At 43.4% G+C, this 27,230-nt stretch overlaps 1 protein-coding gene across 1 annotated transcript in view; it reads right to left on the bottom strand.

Moving 5' to 3' along the window:
* The window catches only part of CACNG2 (calcium voltage-gated channel auxiliary subunit gamma 2), a 262,055-nt gene that overhangs the window by 151,599 nt on the left and 83,226 nt on the right, over nucleotides 1–27,230 (bottom strand). The window lies entirely within an intron of this gene.

The raw sequence follows: 27,230 nt of genomic DNA, 5'->3' as shown, positions 1-27,230 counted from the left end.
GGTTTGCAGTTAAGGACAATAGGGTAATAGGAACTTGTGGTATGTGAGGTATTTGGGCGGGAAGTTCATGCTCCTGGAGCTGGGGGCACAGGTGTCTTTGGGCGGGAACATCAGAGGGATGCATGACTCATCCTCGCTTACCAGAGGGTATAAAAACCCCCTCCCTCAGAGGCAGTCAGGCACTTTACCTGAAAACTGAAGAGCTCCGGTCCAAGATGAGCCTGTTGGAGTCTGAAGCGATGCGGTCGTTGGTGCGGAGGATGCTGGAGAGAGCTGAGAATGAAGGCGGAGAAGAGTGGCTGGAAAAATGCCTGTCGGGCATAGGTGAACCAGCAGCGGTGGAGCAGAGCGAAGACGTCCGGGAGGTGTATGCTGTCGGCCTGGAAGAAGGTGAAGTATCATCACCGCGCGGGCCGCCCCCCCTCGATGTGCTCTCTCTTCCTTCCCGCAGGTCTCAACGGAATCGTCCGCCGGAGCGTCCGGTAACTTCAGCGGCAGCTAGCGTGACGCCGGGATTCCGCTCGGAGGAGGAGGTCGGGAGTGACGTCAGAGCCGGCGAAACTGCACGGAAAGCAACGAAGAAGCGCAAGAATGTTTCTCCGTCCCCAGGGCGGGGGAGAGGAGGAAGGAACAAACCCCAAACATCCCCACCTAGGGGAAAGAATGTGTCCTTATCTTCACAGGTTGGAAGGAGCACAGCGGGACCAGCAGCTTCGCATGTCTCCAGGCTGGATCAGCTGGGTGCGGCGAGAGCAGACGAGAGACAGGACGGGAGGTCTAGTCAGGCGGCAGCTACTGCAAGTACTCCTGCGCCCCCTGCTGGTGAGTCATCAGAATGCAGTTTAATTTCTAAACTATTGCAAAAGATTGACAAGCTAACTGACTCTTTGAAGCCAGTGGCAATGAATGCTAATTCAGCTGCAAGTGTTTGGAGTGATTTGAACACAAACACTTGCGAAGTTAGAGAAAATTTGAAAAGTAATATTCCTGATAACTGTTTTAAAGAAGTCTTACCATGCGAGATCTCGCCGTTAGGATTTCATCTGTCCTTAAATGTGAAGGAAAAAATTTGGAACAATGACTTCATTGATTTGATGTCATTGCTCCCTAATAATAAAGATTTTTCTTCAAGAAGTGATAAAAAACTGGAGGAGGATGAGAGACGGCGTGTCGCACCTAGATCTTTTTACAACTGGCTACAAGCCTTTTGTATTTTTTCGGCGGTGTTGGGAGAAAAATTTCCCGAAAAATGTAGCGGTCTCTTCCAGCATTTAGAGCACATATTAGAAGCGTATAGGAATTTCGGCGGATTTGGCTGGTATAATTACGATGAGTCGTTTCGCCAGAAGCTGGCGGTCTATAAAAATCTACGATGGGGTATGAAAGACGTGGGGTTGTGGCTAAATCTCATACTGCCACAAAAACCAGTCTTTACAAAAAATCAACCGAACGTTACCCAAACGAATTCGTCCGCTATGTACAAGAAAGGAATATGCTATGCCTTTAACGAGTCGCAATGCCGCTGGGCGGCATCGTGCAGGTATAGGCATGAATGTTCTTTTTGTTTCGGCCCACATCCGGTCGTGAAGTGTTTTAAAAGAAATTTTCAACAAAAAGACGGTCCCAAAGGTGCGAACCCCAGTGAAGCTGGAAAAAATGTTTCCATGGCTTCTGCTCTACCCCGACAAGGAGAGAGCGGAAGTTTTAATTAAAGGCTTCTCCTCGGGTTTCACTTTACCAAAATTTGGGGGATCAGGTTGCAAGGCAGTGAGCAATCTAAAATCGGTATGGCAAAATGAGCAAGTTGTGAGGGAAAAATTGTGGAAGGAAATTTCGGCTGGGCGTATCGCTGGCCCGTTTAATTCCCCTCCGTTTAAGGATTTTCGGGTATCTCCTTTAGGCCTCATTCCTAAGAAGGAACCTAACTCCTTTCGATTAATCCACCACCTATCTTACCCTAAAGGAAAGTCGTTAAACGACGAAATCGACCCGTCTTCGGCTTCAGTGTCTTACGCAACCTTTGACGACGCGGTAAGGATTATAAAAAGATTTGGGTTGGGCGCTTTATTAGCAAAAACCGATATTCAATCAGCATTTAGGTTGCTGCCTATCGCGCCTGAAGCTTTTTGCTCCCTTGGTTTTTGTTTTGAGGAAAAATATTTTTATGATATGTGCCTTCCAATGGGTTGCTCACTGTCTTGCCATTATTTTGAGTTATTTGCATCCTTTTTACAATGGGTAATTATTCGTGAATCAGGTAGTGAAGGAATCACCCATTACCTGGATGATTTCCTGTTCATAGGACCTCCGGACTCCCCTATCTGTGGTTTAGTACTAAATCTTTTCTTAGTGATTGCAGAATACTTCGGTATTCCGATCGCAAAAGAAAAAAACGTTTTGCCTGTAACAAGGTTAGTTTTTCTGGGTATAAGCATCGACACTGAGTTATTTCAATTTCAACTTCCTTTGGAAAAAATAGTGCACATGCAGCAGACGATCTGTTGTCTGTTGCGTAAGAGAAAGGTGATTTTAAAGGAGCTACAGTCTTTTCTCGGTCATTTAGCCTTCGCATCTAGGGTCATGCCTGTGGGCAGAATTTTTTCTAGGAGATTGGCGTTGGCGTCGGCAGGTTTAAAATCACCTTTCTCCCACATACGCCTTACCACTGAATTGAAAGATGACCTACTGGTGTGGTCCCAATTTTTGGAGGATTATAATGGCCGTACAATGTTTCAAGAGGAATTCATTTTTGCAGCGGACATGCATTTGTTCACAGATGCCGCTGGATCAATTGGTTTCGCGGCAATCTGGAAAACGCACTGGTGCTATGGGTCTTGGCCCCCTTTTTGGGTGCAGTGTAGACCTCCCGGACGTCTTCGCTCTGCTCCACCGCTGCTGGTTCACCTATGCCCGACAGGCATTTTTCCAGCGACAAGGAACATTGTTTTGTTGGAGCTCTTCCCCATAGTTGTGGCATTTGAACTGTGGGGAAGTAGTTTCGCCAACAAAAGAATTTTAATACACTCTGACAATAAAGGAGTTTTATTTGCCATAAATTGTTTATCATCAAAATCTGAGCAAGTAATAAAACTTTTACGGTATTTTGTCCTGTTGTGTTTAAGATATAATATTTGGGTGAAGGTAAAACATGTGCCGGGTAAAGAGAATTTAGTGGCCGATGCGTTATCTCGTTCCCAGATCTCCAGGTTCAGACTGCTTTTTCCAGAAGCGGATGCGGTAGGTTTCGTTTGTCCAAGCCACTTGTGGGAATTGATTTAACGCCAGTCTTAGAATCAATTAAACAGTCGGTGCTTCCTAGGACATGGACGGAGTACTCTATGGCATGGAAGAAATGGCTATTGTTTAATGATAGTTTGGGCTGTTCAGGTTTGTTGCCCTCGGAGAACACAGTGTTAGCTTTCCTGAGCTCTCTGATGGAGGGAGGTTTTTCCTTTAACCATATCAATAAAACGATGGTGGGTATTTCTTTCTTTTTCAAAATGAATGGTTTACCAGTGTGTAACAGCTTTTTCTCAGTGCGTCAAGCTTTGAAGGGTTACAGAAGGTTGAATTTTAAGCCGGATTCACGCAGACCAATCTCCGTCGAGATTTTAAAAAAGATTTGCGCTGCCACGGTTTTTATATGTTCTTCGGAATATGAGGCGTTATTATTCCGGACAGCTTTTATTTTAATTTTCTTTGCGGCGTTGCGAATGTCCGAGTTAGTCCCTGCAAATAAGCAGGGCGTAACAGGCCTTAAGCAGGGGGAGGTTTTCATAGACGGAGATAAAGTGCGTATCTTTATCTGCAAATCTAAGACTGACGTGCTGGGAAGAGGTCATTGGCTCTCGCTGAATGCCTGTGGTGATGCTAATATTTGCCCGTTATTAATAGTTGAAAAATACTTGAGTTCAAGGCCTCAGTGTGCGGGTAGTTTCTTGGTTCATCAAAATCACTTACCGCTAACAAAATTTCAGTTTTCAGCAATTTTTAATAAATGCTTGGCATACCTCGGTCTCTCTCACTTGAAATTTTCCTCGCACTCTTTCAGAATTGGCGCCGCAACTGAGGCAGCCAGAATGGGCCTTGACAATGGTGTTATAAAGAGTCTGGGAAGGTGGGAATCCGATAGGTTTAATTTGTATGTTCGTCCTAACCTATCTCTTTAATTTTTAGGTCTCAATAGAATTGTCTGGATATTTGGACATTCGTTTGTGCACTGGGCACATAGAAGGGCATGTTTGAGATGTTATTCTGCCAATTTATCTTTTCCTCCTGAAGTTTGTCAGATTTGGTGGAAAGGTATTCGGGGATTACAGTGGAAAAATTTGTTGGTACAAATTTTCAAGTTGGTGGAAAGTTGGCCCTCCCCAGATGTAATAATTATACATGGGGGTGGCAATGATGTGGGAAAACAGTCCACGTTAGAGTTGTTACTGTTGTTTAAAAATGATTTCCATTTATTGCAAAAACATTTTCCCAAGGCGAGATTGATCTTTTCAGAGATAGTCCCTAGGTTGATTTGGTTGTCTGCCGGGAAACAAAGAAATTTGGAAAAAATAAGGAGAAGGATTAATCACTCCATGGAAAAATTTATGCCGAAGCTGGGAGGTTTTTCTTTTAGGCATACGGAATTGGAAGGAGGTTTTCCAGGCTTATATAGACAAGACGGTATCCACTTGTCGGATGTAGGCCTGGATATTTTTAATTTAAATATCCAAACCATGATCGAGAAGGCCGCGGTTTTGGGGTAGCCTTGTTTTGTTCGTTAAACAAAACAGGCTAGGTGGGGACTTTTTGTTTAATATCTTTATTTATGGTACTCGCTCGAGTCCTAAGACTGAGTGAGATTTGAAATATTTGAAAATAATTTAAGTTTTAATTATTTATTTATTTATTGATGGAAGTTAATAAAGATAAGTTTTAATTTTATATATTTGATGTTTGTAGAATATTTACACCAATAAAGGTGCCGCGGCCAATTTTATCACCATCTTTGATGGTCTTGGTTTGGAGTAATTTTTTTATTATTAGTAATTATTTAGATTAAGTGTTGGTATAGCCTACATTCCCATGAGCAAGGGGGCATGTTTAGTGCCCACAGCATGGGATTGTGGCTATCCCAGGTTTGCAGTTAAGGACAATAGGGTAATAGGAACTTGTGGTATGTGAGGTATTTGGGCGGGAAGTTCATGCTCCTGGAGCTGGGGGCACAGGTGTCTTTGGGCGGGAACATCAGAGGGATGCATGACTCATCCTCGCTTACCAGAGGGTATAAAAACCCCCTCCCTCAGAGGCAGTCAGGCACTTTACCTGAAAACTGAAGAGCTCCCCCATCCCTCCCACCCTGTCGCAGCACCTTTTATGTGGTCTGTCACCCTTGGATCAAGGGGGGACTTTTTGTTTAATATCTTTATTTATGGTACTCGCTCGAGTCCTAAGACTGAGTGAGATTTGAAATATTTGAAAATAATTTAAGTTTTAATTATTTATTTATTTATTGATGGAAGTTAATAAAGATAAGTTTTAATTTTATATATTTGATGTTTGTAGAATATTTACACCAATAAAGGTGCCGCGGCCAATTTTATCACCATCTTTGATGGTCTTGGTTTGGAGTAATTTTTTTATTATTAGTAATTATTTAGATTAAGTGTTGGTATAGCCTACATTCCCATGCATTAAAATTTAACTAAACCCATTCGATTTCAGTTGACTAAAATGTACTGGAGATTTTAGTCGACTAAAATACGACTAAAAACCAAAACAACTCAGATGACCAAAATATGACTAAAACTAAAATGGAATTTTAGTCAAAAGACTATAACGAAAAAAAAAAAAATCTAATTTAACACTGCATCTGTATTATCAGTTATATAAATCTCCAAAATCATTCACTCTTGTGATCTTAAAACTGCACTCTGGGATAAGCAAATCTTGTCTAAATACAATATGCATGTGTATTCTTATCTAAATCTTGGTGTGTATTGCGTTCGGATTTGTAATTGGCAAAATCCTGAGTTTTTGTGAAGCATCTTCCTTTAATAAAGACCAATCACTGCTGATTTCTCCCTTTGTGCAGGGTGACTGATCTTGTAGCCGCCCCTTCTGTAGTTTTCTGCTAGCAGCTTGTAGTGGGTGGGGCCTACTAAGTCCCTCCCACATCTCTGCCTTCAACACAGTGATGATGTAACCTCTGCATTTATAAAGTATTATCTGGGTTTAAAAACTAGCTATTAAGAAATATGTTCATGTGAAAATGTTTGTGCCTGGAATTCAGATGTAAAACACAGTCCTTTGGGCATATATTTTTATGGATTGTAAACTATTACTTTGCTATACTGAATTTATCTGAGGTAACTATTAACAAGGATTTAAAACACTTGAGTTTACATATAGTGAAGAGTAGTAGATATAGCACAGTAAACCTTGGCATCTAACCATCATTTAACATTGTTTTGACTGCTTTCAACTAGTGAAAGTAAAACGAAACACAAAGATTTCTTTCTAGAATAATAAATACACATATATATATATATATATATATATATATATATATATATATATATATATATATATATATATATATATATATACAATATATACACAATGCAGAATTACCATACCTAAAACCCAAGTCCAGCCCAATTTACATGTCTTAAAAATGAAGAAAAACTGCTCAAGCCAATCCAGCGATTTAGCCGCTTATTTTTCGGGTTGAATGTAACCCAGAGTAATTTACCATGAGCCCATGACCTCAAGGCTCCATCTAACCTTCACACCATGGGCTAATTAGTGCTAAGTACACATGGGCTAATTATGTGGTGCTTTTCTCTGCAGCATTGGAAATCAGACCATCCCTGGAGGGACGCAAGTGAAGAAGACCTGTGACCAAATACTCCTGAAAAACGGTCTGTGTACACATTTCTTTATGAAGGGTGCTGGGTGTGCTCCAAATTTATTTGGGGGCTGGATGAGGGTGGATTAACCAAATATATTGTATTGCCTCCATACCTGTAGATATGATTGCTGGGCTTTTTTGGCGGCACACATTTTATGAAACGGCTAGCTATAGGGTCATGGTTGTTTCTGTATAAAACATGGCTGACATGCCCTGAACTTGCCTCATTCCCCAAGATGGAGAAGATGATCACTACATATATTGCTTACAGTGTTCTGCCTACAACACATGCCTCCTTTCTGGCCATATACAGGTGCATGTCATAAAATTGGAATATCATCAAAAAGTTAATTTTTTTCAGTAATTCAATCAAAAAAGTTAAACGCATATATTTTATATAGAGGCGTTACAAACACAGAATGATATATTTCAAGCATTTTTTTTCTTTTAATTTTGATGATTATGGCTTACAGCTAGTGAAACCCCCAAATTCAGTATATCAGAAAATTAGAATATTACATAATTATATAAAAAAGATTTTTAATACAGAAATGTTGGCTTGCTGAAAAGTATGTCCATGTACAATATAGTATGCACTCAAAACTTGGTCAGGGCTATTTTTGCATGAATTACTGGATCAATGCAGCATGGAATGGAGGCGCTCAGCCTGTGGCACTGCTGAGGTGTTTTGGAAACTCGGATTTCTTTGATAGTGGCTTTCAGCTCATCTGCATTGTTAGGTCTGGTGTCTCTCATCTTCCTCTTGACAATACCCCACAGATTATCTATGGGGTTTAGGTCAGGCAAGTTTGCAGGCCAATCAAGCAGAGTGATACCATGGTTATTAAACCAGGTATTGGAACTTTTGGGTGGGTGCCAAGTCCTTACTCCATAAAGCTGGTAAGCAGAGGATAGCATGAAGTGCTTTAGAATTTCCTGGTAGATGGCTGTGCTGACTTTGGACTAAATAAAACACAGTGGACCAACCCCAGCTGACATGGCTCTCCAAATCATCACAAATTGTGACAAATTTTGCATTTTATTCAGGAATTAAGGTCCCAGAGTCTGGAGAAAGAGTTGGGAGGCACAGAATACAAGTTGCATGAGGCCCAGTGTGAAGTTTCCATAGTCAGTGATGATCAGGGGAGCCATGTCATCTGCTGGTGTTGATCCATTGTGTTGTTTTATCAAATCTAATGTCAGCGCAGCACTCTGCCAGGAAATTCTATAGCACTTCATGCTTCCCTGCTGACCAGCTTTATAGAGATGCTGGCAGCTGGCACCTGCCCACACTGCCAAAAGTACCAATACCTGGTTTAATGATCATGGTATCACTTATTGGTCAGAAAATCTCCATATAGATTCTGTGGGGTATTGTCAAGAGGAAGATGACAGGCACCAGTACCAACAATGCAGATGCGCTGAAAGCCACTATCAAAGAAACCTGGTCTTCCAAATTACCTCAGCAGTGTCACAGGCTAATCGCCTCCGTGCCACGCAGCATTGATGCAGTAATTCATGCAAAATGAGCCCCAACCAAGTATTGAATGCATACTATACTGTACACGGACATACTCTTCAGTTAGCCAACATTTCTGTAATAAAAATCCTTATTTTTTATTGGTCTTATTTAATATTCTAGTTTTCTGAGATACTGAATTTTGGGTTTTCATTAGCTGTAAACCACAATCATCAAAATCAAAAGAAAGAAATGCTTGAAATATATTGTTCTGTATGTAATGCATCTATATAAAATACTGTATAGAATACTTTAAAATAAACTTTTCGATGATATTTTAATTTTATGAGATGCACCTGTATATGAATGGCATGTATGCAAATTGCGATTTTAGGCTTGCATTGTGATAAATGGGATTTCGATGAGTGGGTCGGGAGATGGTGGGTCTCCATAACCAATTATCATCTGCAAATGTACAATAATGGGTGATAAATCTAACATTCATTATCTAATAAATCCGACAATTGACCCGTATTTTCCATTGAAGAAAAGAAAACTGCAGATGAAAAAGAAAACACTCTGTTTTTGGCAAAGCCAGATGGTAAATTTGGTGTATGTGAACCTCCACATCACTATAGGATATAGCAGTAAAGCAATTAATTGGTCAGCAGGAAGAACCACTGACTAGAAGAATAAACAATACTACTAAAAATATCTGAAGAAACCTCAATTGGTGATTCAGTGGCACAAGCTGCAGAAGAGGTAACTTCTTACCATCTTCTTTTCATAGAGAACTTTTATTACCATGTTTAGTTTGGTGACAGACTTTCTTTAATATTTGCTGTATTTGGAAGCAACACTAATTGCTTGAATACAGATATTCTACAGATGGCACTATGAAGCACTTGTTACAATGGCTTTCTCTAGCAGCAACACATTGGGCATGACTAGAGCAGTTTGGCAGATTCTGAGCAGAGTGAAGAGCAAACAGTTGCTCCATTTGCCCCAAATAGGTTTCTAGTCACAATAAAAAATGTTTTATCCATCTTATGCATGTAAACTAGTACAATGATTTTATCTGTATTAAAGCGGAGGTTTACCCAAATAACATGTATATAAGATCATATCCTTTATACTTCCAACATGTACAGTATGCCCTTTTTTTTGGCTCTACATACCTTATTATGGCTATTTTCCACCCGGCTTCCAGGTACTTACTCCCGCGGGAGTAGGTGTTTCTATGCAGAGGCGCAATGTCACCTGGGACTTCGCCCAGATGATTGACGTCCTTGAGAAAAAGTCCCCCCCCCCCACTCCCCCCTATTGCGTAGGCGCGTCACGAGAGTCACAGAGTTTCCGAAAGTAGCCGAACTGCGAGTCAGCTCTATACGGCGCCTGCGCAGTCAGCTCTACACGGCTCCTAGTCGGTGCACAGGCGTCGTGTAGAGCCGCATTCGCAGTTCGGCTACTTTCGGAAACTCTGTGACTCTCGTGACGCACCTACCCAATAGGGGGGGTGCGGGGGGGAACTTTTTCTCAAGGACGTCAATCATCTGGCGAAGTCCCAGGTGACATTGCGCCTCTCCATAGAAACGCCTACACCCCCTGGAGTAAGGTACTCGGAAGCCGGGTGGAAAATAGCCATTATAAGGTATGTAGAGCCCAAAAAAAGGGGCAAACTGTACATGTTGGAAGTATAAAAAATATGATCCTATATACATGTTATTTGGGTAAACCTCCGCTTTAATACAGATAAAATCAATGTACTAGTTTACATGCATAAGATGGATAAAACATTTTTTATTGTGACTAGAAACCTATTTGGGGCAAATGGAGCAAGTGTTTGCTCTTCACTCTGCTCAGAATCTGCCAAACTGCTCTAGTCATGCCCAATGTGTTGCTGCTAGAGAAAGCCATTGTAACAAGTGCTTCATAGTGCCATCTGTAAAATATCTGTATTCAAGCAATTAGTGTTGCTTCCAAATACAGCAAATATTAAAGAAAGTCTGTCACCAAACTAAACATGCTAATAAAAGGGCATACTGTACATGTTGGAAGTATAAAGAATATGATCTTATATACATGTTATTTGGGTGAACCTCCACTTTAAGTAAATATATCTGTGTATGAGATTTGTACATCTGTATCTCATGCAACTCCAAAAGTCAGTTTATTTATTTCCAGGACACTTATAATATGAAAAAAATACCTAACACAATTTGGTCAGCTTTATTATTTGTAACAAATGTTAAACCCTTTAGGGTTTCATTTATAAGAATTTCACCCAATATTAAATATTTTTTTAATGCAATTAATTAAAAAAATGTTTTAAATCTTTGGTGAAAACCGATAAATATGTCCCCTTTTTCAGAGTTTAGAAGCCATTTTCACCCAAACCCTATATGGCAGTTTTGCATAGTTCCTGGAAAGTTGAATGACACACTACATGTCATCACCTTATAAGAGGATTGTAGTCGTGAGATATCGTCTGCAGTATTTCCTGGAAGAGGGGGTGGAAACACAAACTGCTTTGATGATATCATATCTTACTGGTAGAGCTACTAAGAGATTTAAGAATTTGCAGGTGACTTAACCCACTGCTATCTATCCAAAACTGACATAAACTGAGATTGCTTAATACAGACAAATGCTATCAAAATAAAAATGCACAGTGGTACCAGGGGGTGACTGGATGTGTTATAACACCCACAATATTTCTTCAGGTACCGACATAGCACCTTCATCTGGAGGTCACCTGTAGGAGGGTGATGCTGGCAGCCAACGTTTTTCTGCTGAGTGCGTCAGAGGCAGCTCTAGGCTTTGTGAGGCCTTAGGCAAAACTTGACATGGGCCCCCACTCACACCCATGATGGGAAAAATAATTTAAGGACAAGAGCCTCTTCGCCACAACCCTGGCCGGTGGTTGCGGGGGTCTGCGGGCAGGGGGCTTATTGGAATCTGGAAGCCCCTTTAACACGTTGGCCCCTAGATCCTGCTCTTTAATAACTAAGGGGCGGGGGCCACCTGGTGATGTCACCTGGTGAACCCGCCCCCGTGTGACATCATTGACTGAGGGCATGCTGGATCATTGACGTCACAGGGGGTGGTGTCACTGATATTCACTGGTTGTTAGGGATGCTGGCGGCCCCGCTCCTGAGTCAGGGCTCTTAATGCTGCCTGAGCACAGCAGCATTAAGGTCCCCTGTCCCTCAAAACTGGGGCAATGCATTGGGTTAGTTAGGCGGCCGCGAGGCCCCTGTGAGTGTGAGGCCTTAGGCGACTGCCTAATTTAAGAGCCACCTCTGAGTATCGTTGCTGAAAATTGAGGCAGTGATCTGCAGACTGAACACTCCCTTTCTAGTTAGCTGCCTAATTAAACACAGTCATCACATGGTCACAGCTTACCTCTGGCACTAGGGAACTCTGGGTGTGTCCTGTAGAACCAGAAAGCTTCCCTAATTTGGAGAGAGACCATCTTGCCAGCCTGCATCTGGATCAGTGCATCCTTATTACCAGTGCAGCAACCTGTCTAGGAAGTGCACAGTGTAAGCCTTAGATGACCTATTTAAGGAAGCCATTCTCAAGCATACTGTCACATATGAGTTTGTCATTTATTGTTTATACATATACGTTGGAATTTTAACCCATTGATGTTTTTTGACAATGCAATTTAGAACACTGCTTTGCCTTGACAACAACAGGGTGCTTTAATGTGGAGGCTACAGTCTGTGTTCTTATTACACTGTGAATGGTTTATATATAACATTGCATATTTTATTCTCTGACTAAACATTTCTCATTATGTTATGTCTGCTTTTATTATAACATGGGATTCAGGATCAGGAACTTAGCTCCCCATTTTATACTCCCACCCCCAGCACAGTCCCACTATATGATACTTATAGTTATGGTGCTTCATTTGCATCATGGGAGAGTCCAGCTGGGAAAAAAATGATGGAGATACATGATGGAGGTATGTAGTAAATACAGCAACAGAGGAAATTTCCCAGGTGGGGTTTTTAGGCAGCTCAATTAGACGAATAGGATACAATGTAGTAAAAAAGTATTTATTCACATATATCAAAAAAAGGGGAAGATTGTGGGATCATAAATAGAATATGAGTTGCGGTACAGCAAAAGAACATTGAATTACATGTTCTGTCCCTTCTATGTAGTAAATACAGTGCCTTGAAAAAGTATTTACACCCCTTGACATTTTCCAAATTTTGTCATGTTGCAACAAAAAAAAGTAAAAGTATTGTATTGTGATTTTATGTGATAGACCAACACAAAGTGCCACATAATTGTGAAGTAGAAGAAAAATTATAAATGATTTTCAACATTTTTCTGTTCTGTGAATCCCTCAGAGGTTTGTTAGAGAACCTTAGTGAACATATACAGCATCATGAAGGTCAAGAATCACACCAGACAGGTCAGGGATAAAGTTGTGGAGAACTTTAAAGCAGGGTTAGGTTATAAAAAAATATCCCAAGCTTTGAACATCTCACGGAGCACTGTTCTATCCATCATCTGAAAATGGAAAGAGTATGGCATAACTGTAAACCTACCAAGGAGAGCATTGATCAGAGAAGCAGCCAAGAGGCCAATGATAACTCTGGAGGAGCTGCAGAGATCTACAGCTCAGGTGGGAGAATCTGTCCACAGGACAACTATTAGTTGTGCACTCCGCAAATCTGGCCTTTATGGAAGAGTGGCAAGAAAAAAGCCATTGTTGAAAGAAAGCCATACGAATTCCTGTTTGCAGTTTGCAAGTAACCATGTGGGGGACACAGCAAGCATGTGGAAGAAGGCACTTTGGTCAGATGAGACCACAAATTGAACTTTTTGACCTAAAAGCAAAATGCTATGTGTGCTGGAAAACGAAAGCCTCGTACACATGGTACGATTGTTGGACGACAGAGCTTCTGATTTTTGTGCCAGGATCTTGTCTTGCATACTAACAGAACACAAATTGTCGTTTGACAAACACGAACATAGTGATGTACTATGAGTGTATAAAGAGGAAGTTAAATTCTCAAACACCACCCTTTGGGCCCCTAATTTCGTGTTAGTAGAAGTTTGGTGAACGTTGATTCGAGATTTTCAGATCGTACAAAACAAATGCTTTTTAAAATACGTTTGGCATAACTACATGCAAATCAGCTTCATTATTATCTCATTAAAGAAGATGAGAATTTTGACATTTCATCAATTGCTGCATCACGAATGTTAATTCTAGATTACGAACGGTAGTTTACAAGACCAAACTCTTCCCAGACGTTCCTTGATTCCGCGCATGTGTGTTTGTACTTTCAACTCAGACGTAGAGCCGTAATCCCCCGAAAATTTACTAGCCTGTCATCCAACATTTGTTGTCCGAAAATTGGAAAACAATTGTCTAAAGGAGCATACTAATGATAAGAATTTAGGACAACAGTCTGTCAAACGACAATCCCCTTCTGATTTTTGTACAGTGTGTACGATGCTTAAAGCGGGAGTTCACCCATTTATTTATTTTTTTCTCTTTTCCCCTTAGATTGATGCTCGTTTTGTCTAGGGTAATCGGCTAGTTGTTTTAAAATATGAGCCGTACTTACCGTTTTCGAGATGCATCTTCTCCGTCGCTTCCGGTGTATGGGTCTTCGGGAGCGGGCGTTCCTTCTTGATTGACAGTCTTCCGAGAGGCTTCCGACGGCCGCATCCATCGCGTCACTAGTAGCCGAAAGAAGCCGAACGTCGGTGCGGCTCTATACTGCGCCTGCGCACCGACGTTTGGCTTCTTTCGGAAAATCGTGACGCGATGGATGCGACCGTCGGAAGCCTCTCGGAAGACTGTCAATCAACATAGGAACGCCCAGTCCCGCAGCCCATACCCGGAAGTGGCGGAGAAGATGCATCTCGTAAACGGTAAGTACGGCTCATATTTTAAAACAACTAGCCGATTCCCCTAGACAAAACGAGCATCCAGCTATGGGGAAAAAGTGTAATGTGCGGGTGAACCTCCGCTTTAAGTCTGCAAAAAACTTGAGACTTTCAGCAGGACAACAACCTTAAACATACAGCCAGAGCTACAATGGAATGGTTTAGATCAAAGCATATTTATGTGTTTGAATGGCCCAGTCAAAGTCCAGAACTAAATCCAACTGAGAATCTGTGACAAGATTTGGAATATATTTTTATTACTTTATACCAAGACTTGAAAATTGCTGTTTACAGACACTCTGCATCCAATCTGACAGAGCTTGATCTATTTTCCAAAGAATAATGGGCAACAATTTCCCTCTAGATGTGCAAAGCTGGTGGAAACATACCCAAAAAGACTTGCAGCTGTATTTGGAGTCAAAGTGGTTCTACAAAGTACCATATTTATCGGCGTAAAACACACACTTTTTCCCCCTGAAAATAAGGGGCAAATCATAGGTGCCTGTTATACGCTGATAGTGTACCTCGGAGGGGAAGGAGGGGGGTGAGCGCTGCCAGAATTCACTCAGCCGTCATCTCCTGTTTACTCGACATCACACACATAGTCTTGCCTTTGCCACCGGCATTGGACCAGTGCTCTGTCAATCACAGGAGCTGGTCCAATGCCGATGGCGGAGGTGGGACTGTGTGTGTGACTGAGAGCCGAGTAAACAGCAGATGACGGCTTGGTGATTTCCTGCACTGCATGAGAGATGGGCATCAGACTGCATTGTTGGGAGATGGACTGCAGATGGCGAAGATCAGGCTGCAGATAGGCGCAGATCAGGCTGCAGATGGGCACAGATTGCAGATGGGTGCAGATCAGGCTGCATATGGGCGCATATCAGGCTGCAGATGGGCATATATCAGGCTGCATTGAGGCTGCAGATGGGCACAGATCAGGCTGCATTGAGGCTGCAGATGGGCACAGATAAGGCCGCATTGAGGCTGCAGTTGGGCACTAATCAGGCTGCATTGAGGCTGCAGATGGGCACTAATCTACCCCCCCCCCCCAGTGGTAGTGAACAATGTGCTAATAAATGTAATTTGGTATGTGCTCTGACTGACTGAAAAGCTTTCCATTGAAGTGAAGATCAGGATAGGGTGGTAGGTAAGTTCTGTAAAAGCTGGGGTGGGAAGGAGATAGAAAAGGATCAGTGGACTAAGTGCAGTTATCCCTTAAAGAAAATCTAAACCTAGTCATGAATTCTCATACATTTTAATATGTTAATGTAATTTCAAATATTTTTCAAAATCTTTAGCTCTTATAAAAAATATACCCATTGATAATGCTATAAAAGTACTTGCTCAGGCCCCTTCTGTTATGAGGTGACAATCTGCCAACTCTCATTCTACATTGTCATGCCCTTAATGGAGACTACAAGTAAACCATTTTCCGACATATTCTACATTGTGCAAGTCTGCTGCGAGTTCTGGTTCAGTCATGTTGTGGAATAGTCACCCCAACAAGGGTTACTGACTTGCAGAGCTCTTGCTGTAGTCTCACGACTGCAACTTTGCTCTTGCTAGAGACTTACCAAGCAAATTTGCTTCAAATTGGAAAAGTGTCAACTAGAACTTGTTCTTTAAAGAGAAAGTAAACCTCAGGCGATTTTTCTTATTTTTTCCATTTCTAAATACTATAGCTAATTACAAAGGATAATACATACATTTTGGCATAAAACGAGGTCAGGAAATACCTTATTTAGCATCTTTATTATATCTCCATTTCTGGGTATTGGCCGCGCCATTACTTTTACTGTTTCGTGAATCTTTTCTGGATGTCACTTCCGCTCTCACTAGGTTTCCCTTTGGAAATCTTGCGCATGCACCGTAGTGCTAAAACCATGCCTCTCCAGGAAGGAGATGATCAGAGCAGCATCGCGAGACTTCCCTCTGTGCCGTTCTGAGAGGAAGTTTGTCAATACCAATGTCACAACATGCAGGGGAGATAGAAACGGCACACGCAGTGTGCCGTTAATGAAAATACATACTGCTCAATCGCGCCTGACGTCACTTTTGATTGCAGGACGATTTCTATGGAAACGAACACAGTGAGTACCAGGGCTTTTTTTCTTAAACAATGGGTGCTGGAACTCAACCATTTGTAATAAGCAAATATGACATGCCCCATATGCACACATCATTTCAAACTCTGCATAAAAATAAAACATTAACAAAGACTGATAAGATTATTTCCATCAAGCTGATCTCTTAGGCCTCGTACACACAACCGAGAAACTCGACGGGCGAAGCACATCGTTTTGCTCGTTGAGTTCCTTGTGAAGCCGTCGAGAAACTCGACAAGGCAAGTTTCTCCATTCCCGTCAAGGAAATAGAGAACATGCTTTCTTTTTGGCTCGTCGAGTTTCTCAACAGTTTCCTCGACGAAAATGTACACACGACCGGTTTCCTCGGCAAAAAAATATCTCCCAGCAAGTTTCTTGCTGGTTTTTGCCGATAAACTCGGTCGTGTGTACAAGGCCTAACATGTATATCAATACAATCATTGAAAATGCTATATATTTAGAAGGCATCATTGTAGGGTTTACATACATTTCACCCCCCTGTGTTTCCTCTTCTTGCAGGGCTAGTTAGAGAGTTGGATCCTGTGACTCATTTATGAATAAAGAGCAGCCTGGGCTTTCAAATCAATAATTACAATAAATGCAGCCAGTATTATTATAATTCCAGAAGAGGGTGATTAATGGCTCGGCCATTCAAAGTCTCAGTCAATGTTCCATGGTGTCCCACTGATGTTAGCAGCAGGAGGCTGGTAATACATAGAATTTAGCAGCAGGTCTGATTGGTGGCTTGTCCATAGTCACAGTCACAGCATATAGAGAAAGAACAGTATCAAGCTGAAGATATACAGACAAACCAATAGGAAAATTGAGAAAATATATGATCTGTATATGTGTGTGTTTACATGCAGGACATGCAGTGTGTATATACAAACATATGAGTATGTGCTTGGAGAAACTACAAACAATACCAGTTGGGGCATACTATTAGACCCCTTTCACACTGGGGCGTTTTTCAGGCGCTTTAGCATTAAAAAAAAGCGCCTGTAAAGTGCCTGAAAGAAGCCCCAGTGTGAAAGGGGCTTTTTTTTACCGCCAAAGCGCCTGAAAAACGCTCGAATAACGCCTTAAAAATGCCCCAGTGTGAAAGGGGCCAAAATGTAAAAAACAGATAATCACAGACCTGTGTTGCCTTTATAAAACTGTTTACTGTACATTAGCAGGATTTTGTACAAGTTCCAATAAGTGATCATTTTGAATTTAAAGCGGTAATAAACTCATAACCAAAAATGTAATATATTACAACTTACTAATATCTAGATGTGATGACTGCATTAGTTTAACTTTTTTTTTTCCATCTGTTTTCACCTGGAGATCTTTCCAGTAACACACTTAATGTATTAAGCTCTGTACACACGGGCAAGAATCTCATCAGGAAAAAAACGTTGTTTTTCCCGACAAGATTCTTGGCAAGAATCTCTTGCCGCCCGAGTGTACAGACTCTCCTTTTAAAAGAACCGCAGTTCTCTTGAAAGGAAAGAACGCGGTGATGTCATCGCATAAGACGAGCATGCGCTCGTCACATTCGATGCCGTCGACGCCATCTTGCTACACACTACCTATGCCTAGGAAGCTACCGCGCATGCGTCAAAGTCATTTCGAGCATGCGCGGGTTTCCACGGCGACCAGGCAAGTATACACACTCTCGGGTTTCTCGGCAGGAAAACTGCCGAGAATCTCACAACGTGAAAATAGAAAACATGTTCTCTATTTTTCTCGTCTAGATTCTGGGCAGTTTTCTTGTCGAGAAACCTGAAAGCCTCGTAGACACGCTCGGTATACTTGGCAAGAAAGTTCTGCCAGCAGTTTTCTTGCTTGTTCTTGTCGAGTAAACCGAGCGTGTGTACGAGGCTTTAGAGTGCCTAGGTGAAGGAGAAACAGAGACACCTTTCGAGATCAGCATCCTTAGTCGGGAGGGGAGTGTTAAACGCACTAGCAGATTTACATACACTAACACATTGAAACAAAATTTCAGCTAACACTTTATAAGCAACATTTTTTCTTCCCCTTTTTGGATAAAGATTTTACATAAATAAGTACAAACTGACCATTGCAAGCACCACTGTCAGTGTCAAATGGTTTGTTTCAACCCTCTATCTAACTGCTACTGCAGGACAGCTTGCTCTGATAAAAAAAAATACCAGACTTACTGACAGAATCACCAAGTGAAAACAAAGGAAAGCCCAAAAAAAGACAAAAAAAAAAAGAAAAAATAATGCAGCCACCACATCTAAGAACTGGTAACCTGCAATATAATAAATGCCTGCTTTTTGGTATATTTATACCCTAACTCACAGGTGTCAAACACAAGGCCCACAGGCCGAATCTGGCCCTCCAGGCCATTTTTGTGGCCCTCGCACCTCTCCTGCAGCTGCAGGAGAGCTCCAGACCCTTACTTTCTGCTTTCAAGCAATGTATCCAACTTCTTCCTAGCAGGAGCATAAGGAGAGAGGGTGCACTGTGATGTAAGGGAGAGTGGGGGACTCAACTTCTGATGGTGGGGTGGCTCTTGAAATCTAATATATGGGGATGGGATGCACTTGACATCTAATCTTACAGATACAACCGGCCCTTTTGAGGGCAATCATAATGCTGATGCGGTCCACGATGAAATTGAGTTTGACACCCCTGCCCTAACTGCAAGGACATCTTTACAGGAAGCCCAGGGACATAACTGGGGGGCATAACGGGGAGACAGAGACAAGCACTGTTACCCTTTAATAGGAATGCCTGAAAAAGCACCTTTAGCAGGATCGCCTGGTATTATTTTAATGAAAGCTACAGATTGAAAATTCAAAAACATTAACATATTAAAGCGGGAGTTCACCCAAGCATCAACGTTCTGCAGTTAGATCCAGCATACTGCTGACATCTGCAGTATGCTGGTCTTTTTTTTTGGTACTTATCGTTTTAGCAGTATATGTTCTATGGCTCCGAGCGGGGATTACTTCCTGGTATAGGCGTTCCCGAAGACAAGCAAGTTGATTGACAGCCTTCGATAGCGCGTCACGGCTTCCGAAAATCCACACGAGTGACACTCGGCAATTTACGGCGCCTGCGCAGTCAGCTCTACACGGCAGGCGCAGGCGCCGTAAACAGCCAAGTGTCACCTCGGCTGTTTTCGGAAGCCGTGACGCGCTATCGAAGGCCATCAATCAACTTGCTTGCCTTCGGGAACGCCCATTCCCCGCAGGATTCCCCGCTCGGAGCCATAGAACAAATACTGCTAAAACGATAAGTACCAAAATAAAATAAAAAAGACCAGCATACTGCAGATGACAGCAGTATGCTGGATCTAACTGCGGAAAGTTGATTTTTGGGTGAACTCCCGCTTTAAAGCTCATATGATATTTTAGTGGATTTGCATATACTTTAAATGAGTCTCTATACATTTGTCTTTAGATCCATATTCACAAACACAAAAGTGCAACAGAACCACAATTATAGGGATAACAGCAAAATTAATTAGCATGGGGTTTACATATCACCATACACATGTCCAGTTCTCTTAAAGAAAACCTATGCTGAGAGAATTTTGGAGGCTACCATTATTGACCTTCTCCTGAAAATACTAATTATTTGACAGTCATTCCTTTTCCTCCGATTCCAGTACTTGCTAAGTCGCTGACCTTAAACCAAGGCAGGCACTACCAATAGCCAAATTAGATGAAGGCCTAGAGCACACTTCGGTCAGGGCGGTGCCGGCAGGGGCAGACTGGGCTAGGCTGCATGTATTTGTGGGGCCCAAGGCAGCTGGGAGGCTCCTTGGGTCGCCGCCACCGACCCGGCCTCTCTGCACCAGTCTGAGTGTTCTGTGCTGAAGCCATTTGCCTCCCCCTCCGATGAGGTGCAGCAGCCAATTGCCCCTCCCCCTGCCTCTGTAATCCTCTGGTCTGGTGTGGTCTGTTGGTGGAGGGGAGGGGTGGTGCATGGTGCAGATGGTGGAGTGGTTGGTGCAGAGGTACAGCAGCTGTTGGTGGACCAGCGGGAGATACAGTAGAGCGGCTGGGTGGCAGGACCCCAAAGGAGTACTCTGTGTGTCCAGGGCTGGGGAGAGCCTGAGGATGGAGTCTGGAGACCATGCAGAGGTGAGGAGGATCCACCGATGTACATTGTACTAGGGAAGGGTGTTCTGTGAGCAGTGCAGGGCTGTACCGAGGGATGGAGATGTACAGAACTTTCCAGGCAGAGTTAGTAGGAATTAGGTAGGTGAGTGTGGTGGTCAGGTAGGTGAGTGTAGTGGTCAGCTGGGTCAGTGTAGTGGTCAGTTGGGTCAGTGTAGTGGTCAGGTTGATGAGTGTCTTGGTCAGGTAGGTGAGTGTAGTGGTCAGGTGGTTCAGTGTGGTGCTCAGGCAGGTGAGTGTAGTAGTCAGGTGGGTCAGTGTAGTGGTCAGGTGGGTCAGTGTAGTGGTCAGGTGGGTCTGTGTAGTGATCAGGCGGGTCTGTGTAGTGGTCAGGTGCGTCAGTGTAGTGGTCAGGTGGGTCAGTGTAGTGGTCAGGTGGGTCAGTGTAGTGGTCAGGTGGGTCAGTGTAGTGGTCAGGTGGGTCTGTGTAGTGATCAGGCGGGTCTGTGTAGTGGTCAGGTGCGTCAGTGTAGTGGTCAGGTGGGTCAGTGTAGTGGTCAGGTGGGTCAGTGTAGTGATCAGGTGGGTCTGTGTAGTGAGAAGGTGGGTAAGTGTAGTGAGAAGGTGGGTCAGTGTAGTCAGAAGGTGGGTCAGTGTAGACAGAAGGTAGTGGTCAGGTCTAGAATATCAGCCTACATATTTCTGTTGATTCAGGTTTTTCTGTAGGTTGAGCTTACCTAAAATGCAAACTATTTGTACAACCCATTTGCTACCAGTACACACATTCATTCTATAACTTTTCATTCCATAACTATTCATTCTATAACTTGTATTGGACAGGAGTTGGGTTATTATTGATATATATATATTATGGGCCCGGATTTACAGACATCGGCGCATATTTATGCCGCCGTAGCGTATCTCATATACGCTACGCCCACGTAGCTCAGAGAGGCAAGCACTGGATTCACAAAGCCAGTGCTGCCAAATCTGCGATGGGTTTTCTAGGCGTAAGCCGGCGTATGTGGAAGTGGGCGTGAGCCATGCAAATGAGGTGTGACCCCATGCAAATGATGGGCTGAGTCTCAGACAGATACATATAATGAACGGCACATGCACCGTCCCGTGGACGCATCACAGTGCGCATGCTCAGAATCACGTCGGATCTACTCCCTAAGATACGACGGATCACTGCCTAGGGCGTGAACGTAACCTACGCCTAGTCATATTCACGTCCTACATAAACTACGTAAAATACGTTGGCTTGTGTTCCCTGGTGCAGCCCTTTACATGGATGCTGCTGAGATACACCTCCTTTATGGGGAATAACTTTACGCCGGACGTATGACTTTACGCACACTGCGTCGGACAGACGTACGTTCGTGAATCGGCCTATCTCCCTCATTTGCATATGTGAATAGAAAATCAATGGGTGTGCCAAATACGTCCAGCGTAAATATGCGCCCACTCTAAGCCGGGGTAGGCAAGTTACGTTGGTCGGATGAAGCCTATTTTCAGGCGTATCTTAGCTTTGTGGGCACGGCGCACAGATACGACGGCGCATATTTGCACTTACGCGGCGTATCTCGAGATACGTCGGCGCAAGTGCTTTGTGAATCCGGGCCTATATATATATAACCTCAAAACAACAATGTCCAAACAAATAAATCAGGGCTTCAACCTATAATGGAATTCCCTTTGCTTTTTGTAGTGGAAGAAAATTCAAGGCAAAAATCAGACACTTTACTGTGTACTTCTTATGAAATGTGTATTATTTCTGACACTAAACTGGTTTTCTTTTTACATGTGGTAGCTCTGAAGAATATCCTGTCTTAATTACAAAATTTCAGTTGTAAAAAAAATCTGAATGTGTTTTATTATTACCCGTTGCATTGCATTTGTTGCAATAGATTGTTCAAATTTAAATGCTATTATTCTTATCTTCAAATTTATTAACAATAATAATATTACTATAACTCATAATATAGCTGAATATAAGAGTATAACCATACTTCTCTTGATTGTTTATTCAAATTTAAACTAATTAACAAAATACATTTTATTGTCCTTTAAAGTGTCCCTACATGGTCTGTAATTGCTAGCTTCCTTCTAAAACATGCTTATTTTCTGCCATCAGACTTTCAATCACAGATCTGGGACATATATGTTGTAAATTAATGTCAGAACAGTGTCTGAATTATTTATCTCTGTGTTTATTGCCAGTCAGCTGGGTAAATTTACTAAAGTCAAATAGACTGTGCAAGTGCAGCTGCACTCATTTTTTCCAAAGCTTAAAGTGGTTGTAAACCCTTTAAAAAAAAAGAACCTGCAAGACAAAGGCATAGCATACTAGCTCATTATGAATTATTTATGAATTACTTACCTGAGAACGAAGCCCCCACCGAGGTTCTCGTTCTCGCTTCTGGGTATCGTGGGCTCCGCGATGACGTCACTCCTGCGCGCGGGAGACGATGGTAACAGCACGTCTAACTGAAGGAACAGCGCGACGTGCCATTACTTCAGTGCACATGTGCCGATGACTTCGGCACATGCAGACACAGGTGGATATCTCCTAAAGCATGCAGGTTTAGGAGATATCCAGGGTAGATACAGGTAAGCCTTAAAGTGGTTCTCCACCCTAAAGTGAAGTCCCTCTGATCGGTACCCTCCCCCCTCCGGTGTCACATTTGACACCTTTCAGGGGGGAGGGGGGTAATGCCGGGCAAAAGACGGGCATTGCGTCACATCCCGTCGCCCCCCCCGTTGTGTGCTGGGAACACTCGGCTCCCAGCACACAGCGGGAGCCAATCGGCGGGCGCGGCGCGACTCGCGCATGCGCCGTAGGGAACCGGGCAGTGAAGCCGCAACGCTTCACTTCCTGGTTCCCTCAGCGTGGATGGAGGGGGGAGCAGCAGGGTGACTAGCGATCGCTCGTCATCTGCTGCGGACGCTGCTGGACTCCAGGTCAGGTAAGTGTCCTAATATTAAAAGTCAGCAGCTGCAGTATTTGTAGCTGCTGGCTTTTAATATTTTTTTTTGGAGGAACATCCGCTTTAATATAAGCTTACCTGTAGCATAAGGTGTGTTGCAAGGGTTTGCAACCACTTTAATTTATGTGGTGAAGCTTCACTTTGTAAAGAATGCACAGTCAGGTGCAAGGAAAAAAAATGCATTCTTGCTTGCACATGATTGGATGATGTAAATGATGATGTAAATCAGCAGAGCTTCACCACAGTCTATAAGCACCTAAGCACCGGGGAAAATTAGTGCAACTGCACTCTCTAGGAGCATAGGGGGAGATTTACTAAAACTGGTGCCCTCCATTGGCATGGTAGCCAATGAGCTTCTAACTTCAGCTTTTCAATTAAGCTTTGGCAATAAAACCTGGAAGCTGATTAGTTTCTATGCTGAGCCGAAACAGATTTTGCACTATGCAGTTTTAGGAAATAACCCCCACAGTCTATGTGCCTTTATTAAATTAACTTGACAGACTCTGGAAGCAGAGAAGCCACTATATCAGGATGAAAGCCAGGCAACTCATATTTTCAGAATGAATGGTCAGAAATGGCAGCAGGGCTTGAGTCCTGCGGGAACGCGTGGGAACGGCGTCCCTGCACTTTTTTCACAGTAGGAACGCCGTTCCCTTTGCAGGACTCGAGCAGCCCGAGCTCAGGGCCGATCCTACACAGGGTGCAGTTCACCCAGGCGCCACAGTGGTGGGGGTGCTCAAGTGCCAGAGTGCTCCCCTCCCTCCTCCTCTCCATGTTAGTTTCCTGCCCAAGTCTAGAGCAACAAGCCACAGCACGTGATGGGGAATGAATTCATTGACTGATGAATTCTGAAGAGTCTGATGGAGGCTGCAGTGCTGGAGCTGATGGAAGGTAGGAGACATGTGCCACCTGAGAAGTGAGTATAATTGCTCTTCTAAAGAAATGAGCTGACAACCCTTACACCAAGCTAGCAATCTGATGTGTACCTACTGTACTGCTGGCCTGGTCAGTGTGGTCATTGTGCACTATATAATTACATCAGATGTAATTTCTGGCACTCCACTATTTATTTATTTATTAGTTCTGTGATTTCCCAATAGAAGAGCCCTCTCTCTGTATGTGTTTGGAGGTATGATTATTCTGGTTTTCTCTCTGCATCTTTGTCTGCACTGTGGGGGGGTGGTCTGTACTAATGGAGGGGGGGGGGGGTTGTGGGGGTTCTGTACTAATGGAGGGGGGTGTTTGTCTTGGGGGTGTTTGTACTTATGGAGGGGGAGGTTTGTGGGGGTGGTCTGTACTAATGGAGGGGGGAGGTTTGTGGGGGGTGGTCTGTACTAATGGAGGGGGGTGGTTTGTGGGGGGTGGTCTGTACTAATGGAGGGGGGGTGGTTTTTGGGGGGTGGTCTGTACTAATGGAGTGGGGTGGTTTGTGGGGGGTGGTCTTTACTAATGGAGGGGTGGTAGTTTGTGGGGGTTGTCTGTAGAGGGTAATCTGTACTAATGGAGGGGGGGTGGTTTGTGGGGGGTGGTCTGTCCTAATGGAGGGGGGTGGCTTGTCCTGGGGGGTCTGTACTGAGGAAGGTCTGTACTCAGGGAGGGGTTTATACTTAGTGGGGAGTTTGCACTGATGGAGGGAGGGTCTATATTTAGTTTAGAGGGGTCTGTACTGAGAGGCGACTATAGATGGTGGAGGGGGGTGACACCAACCCTAGTAACGCCACTGCAGCCACAGGCTTTTTCCCTCTCCCTCTCCCCCTCCTCGTGATGCTGTACTAGTGAGCAGCGCTTGCCAGCACAGCTGCCCACTATGGGGTAGATCCACATACATCTGCGCTGGGTGCAGCGTATGTAAGATACGCTACGCCGCTGTAACTTACTTTGAGTTGGTTTGAATCCTCAACGAATCCGCGCCATAAGTTACGGCGGCGTAGCGTATCTCTCCCGGCGTAAGGGCGCGGAATTCAAATTCGGCGGGTAGGGGGCGTGTTTCATTTAAATGAAGCGCGTCCCCGCGCCGAACAAAATGCGCATGCGCCGTCCGTAAAAACTCCCAGGGTGCATTGCTCCAAATGACGTCGCAAGGACGTCATTGGTTTCGACGTGAACGTAAATGGCGTCCAGCCCCATTTACGGACGACTTACGCAAACAACGTAAAGTTTTCAAAATTATACGAGGGAACGACGGCCATACTTAACATTGAGTACGCCACCATATAGCAGCTTTAACTATACGCCGGAAAAAGCCGAATGGAAACAACGTAAAAAAATGCGACGGCCGCTTGTACGTTCGTGGATCGTCGGAAATAGCTAATTTGCATACTCAACGCAGAATACGACGGAAACGCCACCTAGCGGACGCCGGAAAATTGCATCTAAGATCTAACCCAGATGCCGTCGTATCTTGTTTTGTGGATACCAAAACAAAGATACGACGCGCTAAATTTGAAATTACACGGCGTATCAAGAGATACGCCAGCGTAATTTCTTTGAGGATCTGCCCCAAAGTTTCTTCACCCGCCTTCATATCCCACACTTCTTTCCCCAGGACTTGACCCCTGATTGGCAGCCAGCATGATCCTCATGACAGGTTTCCTTTAAAGGAGTTCTCTAAGCTAAAACTTTTAACCCCCGCTGTGCCCGGGCTGTAAAACTATACAAAATAAACTTTCACTTACCTGCCTACGATCCCCCACTGTTCCGATATCGCCGTCCCGTTCTCCGGTCCCGGTCTGTTCCACTTCCTGCGGGTCGGTGACTCACAGTGCGCTCAGCCTATCAGCGGCCGCGACGGGAAATTGCTGCGGCTGCTGATAGGCTGAGCGCACTGTGAGTCACCGACCCGCAGGAAGTGGAAAAGACCGGGACCGGAGAACGGGACGGCGATATCGGAACAACGGGGGATCGTAGGCAGGTAAGTGAAAGTTTATTTTGTATAGTTTTACAGCCCGGGCACAGCGGGGGTTAAAAGTTTTAGCTTAGAGAACTCCTTTAAGCTTTCAGAAATAAAAAGCAAACTGCACAGTCCTGTTTGTAGGAACTTTAAAATCAACATAAAAGCTTTGTAGGAAAAATGCTCCAAAACAGACAAACTATCTGGCAATTCCCAGAGGAACTGAAAATCATCTGAAAATTATGTATTCTGATTTATTCTGACATGTATGTCTTTCTGTAGTTCTATAAAATCTAATAAAGTATTTTTATAGAAAACCAGTAACAGAAGTGTAAAAAAAAATCGTTAAACCTATACGTTTTCTAAATATTGCATTGCAATATACCGTACTTTTCAAAGTCGCCCATCCTTTTATGTAACCTTCCCTATATAAGCGTTGTGTCCATATCTTCATGTTTCTTGTACTTTTATGTATAACTTTCATTTGTAAGGCCTCGTACACACGACCGTTTTCCTCGACAGAATCCATCAAGAAACTTGGTGGCAGAGCTTTTTTGCCGAGGAAAACGGTCGTGTGTATGTTTTTCGTCGAGAAAACTGTCGTGGAACTCAACGAGAAAAAAAAGAGAACAAGTTCTCTTTTTCCTCGTCGGGAGTCTCAATTTCCTCGTTGTGTTTCTCGTCGGGCTGGTTTACGACGAGAAACACGTTCGTGTGTATGCTTAGAAACCCGCGCATGCTCAGAATAAAGTATGAGACGGGAGCGCACCTTTGGTAAAAGTAGGGTTTGTAATGGAGATAGCACATTCGTCATGCTGCAACAGACTGAAAAGCGCGAACCGTCTCTCACCAAACTTTTACTAACACGCGGTAACATGAGA

This window comes from Rana temporaria, chromosome 7 (assembly GCF_905171775.1).
Source record: "Rana temporaria chromosome 7, aRanTem1.1, whole genome shotgun sequence".
NCBI lineage: Eukaryota > Metazoa > Chordata > Amphibia > Anura > Ranidae > Rana > Rana temporaria.
The sequence above is the reverse complement of the archived record's forward strand: the minus strand, read 5'-3'. Positions and strand labels throughout refer to the sequence as shown.